The sequence below is a fragment of the Malurus melanocephalus genome, unplaced genomic scaffold (assembly GCF_030028575.1).
Source record: "Malurus melanocephalus ecotype Western Australia unplaced genomic scaffold, MMel_1.1 scaffold_627, whole genome shotgun sequence".
Classification (NCBI taxonomy): Eukaryota; Metazoa; Chordata; class Aves; order Passeriformes; family Maluridae; genus Malurus; species Malurus melanocephalus.
Window position 1 is genome coordinate 47,118 of NW_026623859.1, and position 5,203 is coordinate 52,320.

Below are 5,203 nucleotides of genomic sequence, written 5' to 3' on the forward strand. Positions count from 1 at the left end.
AAATTAAATAAAAATCCCCACGTTGATTACCAGGCTTGATCAGCTTTGAAAGGAAAGGGTGTTTAAAGGGTTGGGTTTTATGGGATGATCCCGTATTAAATCATTAGGAAAGAAAACCCCGGGGAAGGTTGGGGTTGGCTGTCAGGAATTTCTGATTCCCATGGGATCCTGCCAGGCCCAGGAATTTGTGGTAGGGAAACAACAATTTCCTTTTGTTTTTAGAGTGGAATTGTGGGATGGCCTCGTCTGATGGGGCATTAAAAAGGAAAAATTTCCCACAATCCCAGGCTGCTCCCAGCCCCAATGTCCAGCCTGGCCTTGGGCACTCAAAGGGATCGAGGGGCAGCCACAGATTCTCTGGGAATTCCATCCCAGCCAGCAATTCCCAATTCCCAAAATCCCACMCAATTCTTCCCTTTTCCAATGTGACCCCATTCCCTGTGTCCTGTCCCTCCATCCCTTGTCTCCASTCTCTCTCCATCTTTCCTTGGCTCCTTCAGGTCCTGGAAGGTCACAATGAGGTCACCCCTAAAATTTTCCTCCCCACCTGAAYATTCCCAGTCTTCCCAGCTTTCCCTCCCAGCAGAGCTGCTCCCCCCTCTCTGATCATCTCTTGTCGTGTCCCTGCCATAAAATCAAGAGGCCAAGGAGAAATSCTGTTCCATTTAAAAGCCCTGCTGAAATCCATATTTATGGATCTGGGGTTTGAGATGCTGAAATGCATTAAAAAGAGAAGATTTATAGGGTTTGCTGCGCTGGCCTTTCCTTACAGACACTTCCTAAAGATTGTTCCCTCCCAGGGCGTGATTTTCCTGTCATCTCTCAAACCCTGCATTCCTTCTGGTTTAAATCCCAGAATTTATGTCTCTAACCCCTCCAAAACTGAAAATCCTCCGGCTGTCGGGGTTTTATTGTCACAGATTTGTGGGCATTGACACCAAAGAGCTGCAGAGCAGATCAAAGGCTCCCAATCCCGCAGTCGCTGCTGCAGGGCCCTCTCCAGGTGAGGGAATTCTGCACCAGGATAAACCCCAGCTCCCCATTCCTTGATTTTTTTGGGAAAGCTTGTGCCTCAATAACCAGGCTCTGACTCACTCTGTTTTGGGAAGGAATTCCTGGCTGGGATGGAATTCCCAGGAATTTGTCTTCCTACAAATCCAGGCTGGGAAGAGAAGGGATGGGGAGCAGTCCTGGGAAGGGGTTGGGGGTGCTGGAGGGTGGAAGGAGAGATTCCAGAGGGGTCATGGAGCTGCTCCAAGGCTGGGAGAGTTGGGAATGTTCCCCTGGAGAAGGGAAGGGTCCAGGGAGAGCTCAGAGCCCCTTTTGGGGCTTGAAGGGGCTCCAGGAGAGCTGGAGRGGGACTGGGGCCAAGGGTTGGAGGGACAGGACACAGGGAATGGGGTCACACTGGAAAATGGGGGATTTAGGTGGGATATTGGGAATTGGGAATTGCTGGGATGGAATTCCCATAGAATCTGTGGCTGCCCCTCCTGCCTGTGGCATTCCCATTATTGGTATTTGGATCAGGTTTCCCTCTGATCCTACAGACCACGAGGGTGCTCTCTCGTCTTCCTGGGTGTTCCCGTGTTCTCCAAAGCCGGGAGAATTCCTCCCTGTTCATTCCCCAAATAAAGGATCCCATCTGATGAGTGCCTGACACCCCCGAGCAGCATTTCCCACCATTCCCTTTGTTCCTGTGGATTCTTTTCCTTCAATTCCGACAGCAAACGGAATAATGATAAATCCCAGCTTTGCCAGGCTCAGACTGGGGGCGGGGCTGGTTTATAATTTTATAATTCTGCTCCCATCACTTCCTTTTTTCAGCCTTGGCGCATTCCCAAAGTTTTTCCTACATTTCTACGGTCACGTGGTGTTTTCAAGGATCATGGTGCATCTTGGAATAATTGAAATTTTGTTTCCATCACCCTGGGATAGCTCAGATGGCTGTTGGGGTGAAAAGGGAAAGGCTGGATTTCACCACCAGGATAAAGAGTTCGGAAGTGGAAGAGATAACCTGGAGAACAAGTGTGGAATGGGAATCAGAATAAAGCATCCTTTGGATATTGGGGRAAAATCCCACAATGCTGGGTTTGGAAGGGACCTTAAATCCCATCCCATTCCACTCCTGACACAATTTTCCCTATCCCAGCGTGATCCAAACCCCTATCCAGCCTGGCCTTGGGCACTCTCAGGGGTCCAGGGGCAGCCACAACTTTCCTGGGAATTCCATCCCAGTCCCTTCTCATCCTCCCAGCCAGCAATTCCTTCCCAAAACAATCAACTAAAAATCAAAATCCTTCCTAAARATATTAAACTCAGGCTTAAAACCAGACCTCAAAAATTCCCAGATCCAACAGAAAAATAACAGAAAAGTAACACAGGTGTTTATTCCCAGGTGTCCCGGAGGATTCGGAAGCTGCTGTAGGAATTCTGGGTATTTGGGGCCGTGTTCCGTGTGTGGAATTGGGGTGGCAGCTCCGTTCATCCCAGCAGGAGCAGCGGATTTGTGTCCAGGCAGAATTTTTGGCAGAGACCTGGATTTGGAATCTCCTCGCGAGGCTGATCCAGAGTTCACTCTGGAATGACTGCAAAGGTTCCAAATGGAGCTGGAATCCATGGAATGGCTCTTGAACGATGTTGGTGTGAATTCTGATGATCCCTGACGTGCCAGGATGCAAATGGAGACTTCCAAGGAGGGGAAAACCCAGGCTGATTTTGGGTTTGGCTGAGGAATTCCCAGGATTTCCACGGAATAACACCAGGAAGTGATTTCTGAAGGGAATTTGTTCACAATGGGGATTCCACAAGCCATGGAACAGCAGGGAACCTTTCACTATCCCAGGATGCTCCAAGCAGCACCGAGTCATTGTGGGGTTTTTTTGGGATTTCTGTTCCTTTTTCCAGCACCGAGTCATTGTGGCTTTTGGGGATTTCTGACCCCTTTTTCCAGCACCGAGTCATTGTGGTTTTTTTTGGGATTTCTGTCCCTTTTTCCAGCACCAAGTCATTGTGTTTTTTTGGGATTTCTGTCCCCTTTTCCAGCACCGAGTCATTGTGGTTTTTTGGGATTTCTGTCCCCTTTTTCCAGCACCGAGTCATTGTGGGTTTTTTTGGGATTTCTGTCCCCTTTTTCCAGCACCGAGTCAATGTGGCTTTTGGGGATTTCTGTCCCTTTTTCCAGCATCGAGTCATTGTGGCTTTTGGGGAATTTCTGTCCCTTTTTCCAGCACTGATTCATTGTGGTTTTTTTGGGATTTCTGTCCCTTTTTCCAGCACCGAGTCATTGTGGCTTTTGGGGATTTCTGTCCCTTTTTCCAGCACCGAGTCATTGTGGTTTTTTGGGGGTATTCCTTCCCCTTTTCCAGCACCGAATCATTGTGGTTTTTTTGGGATTTCTGTCCCTTTTTCCAGCACCGAATAATTGTGAGTTTTTTGGGGTTTTCCTTCCCCTTTTCCGGCATCGAGTCATTGAAGTTTTTTTAGGATTTCTACCCCTTTTTCTAGCACTGATTCATTGTGGTTTTTTGGGGATTTCTGTCCCTTTTTTAGCACCGAGTCATTGTTGGTTTTTAGGGATTTCTGTCCCTTTTTCCAGCACCGAGTCATTGTGGCTTTTTGGGATTTCTGTCCCTTTTTCCAGCACCGAGTCATTGTGGCTTTTTGGGATTTCTGTCCCTTTTTCCAGCACCAAGTCATTGTTGTATTTGGGATTTCTGTCCCTTTTTCCAGCACCGAGTCATTGTGGCTTTTTGGGATTTCTGTCCCTTTTTCCAGCACCAAGTCGTTGTGGTTTTTGGGGATTTCTGTCCCTTTTTCCAGCACCGAGTCATTGTGGCTTTTTGGGATTTCTGTCCCTTTTTCCAGCACCAAGTCATTGTGGTTTTTGGGGATTTCTGTCCCTTTTTCCAGCACCGAGTCATTGTGGCTTTTGGGATTTCTGTGCCTTTTCCCACAGATCCAGCTCCATAAAAATCCCATGAGTTGCATGATCCCTCTTCCTCCAGCCAGGCCTTTTTCTCTCTGCGTGGTCCCCAAATCCAATTGGTGCCATCACTGGGAAGGTGARAATCCACCACAGAGCAGCTTTGTCTCCCAATTAACACAATTAAAATTGCTTAATTACTGAACAGCCCCCTGCTAGTTCCTGTGTCCTTCAGGATTTCATAGAAAAGCAAATCTCCATGGTTTAGCAGGAATTCTGTCCATCGATTAACAGGAATTCTGTCCATGGTTTAGCAGGAATTCTGCCCATGGATTTACAGGAATTCTCTCCATGGATTTACAGGAATTCTCTTCATGGATTAACAGGAATTCTCTCAATTTTTACCAGGAATCCTCTCCATGCCTTAGCAGGAATTCTCTCCATGGATTAGCAGAATTCTCTCCACGAATTGGCAGGAATTCTCCCCATGAATTAACAGGAATTGTCTCCATGGTTTAGCAGAATTCTCTCCATGGATTAGCAGGAATTCTCTCCATGGATTACACAAATTCTCTCCATGGATTACACAAATTCTCTCCATGGATTACCAGGAATTCTCTCCACGCCTTAGCAGGAATTCTCTCCATGGATTAACAGAACTTCTCTTCATTTTTTCAGAGTGGTTTCCCTCCCTGCCCTGTGCTATCGTCACTGTCACGACATAAAAAGCAAAGGGACATTGAAGGGCTCTGAATGTCCCCGTTGTGTCCCTTCTCCTGACACCTCAGGGCCTCCACATCCTTGGAATGAAATTCCACCTGACTCAAGCAGGAATTTCTGGGGTCAAAAGAAGGTGAAATCCAGTGGGTTCTATCCTGTGGGGCAGCCAGAAAAATTATTCAGGGATATCTCTGTGCTCAGCTCCAGCCCTGGAATTCTGGGATTCAAATCTCCCTGGATTTACAATCAGGGACAGAGCCTTCTTTCCTYTCACCAGTCACTTCCCTCCCTTGATTCCTTAACTTTCTTTTCTTTAACCATTCCTGAGCTGGATCCCCGGATTTTCCTCTTTCATCTCCATGAATCCCGGTGATATAAATCGAGGCACATCATCTTGTTTTGTTTTGTTTTGTTTTATTTTGGGGTTTTTTTTTTTCTGGCTGGATATGGTTCACTTGGATGTCTGAGCATTTCCGAGGGAACGGCAGCGCGGAGAGATGAAAAGGCAGCGGGAGCAGCAGAAGGGGCAGCGAGGGCTCGAGCAGATGAGGAGACGCCGGT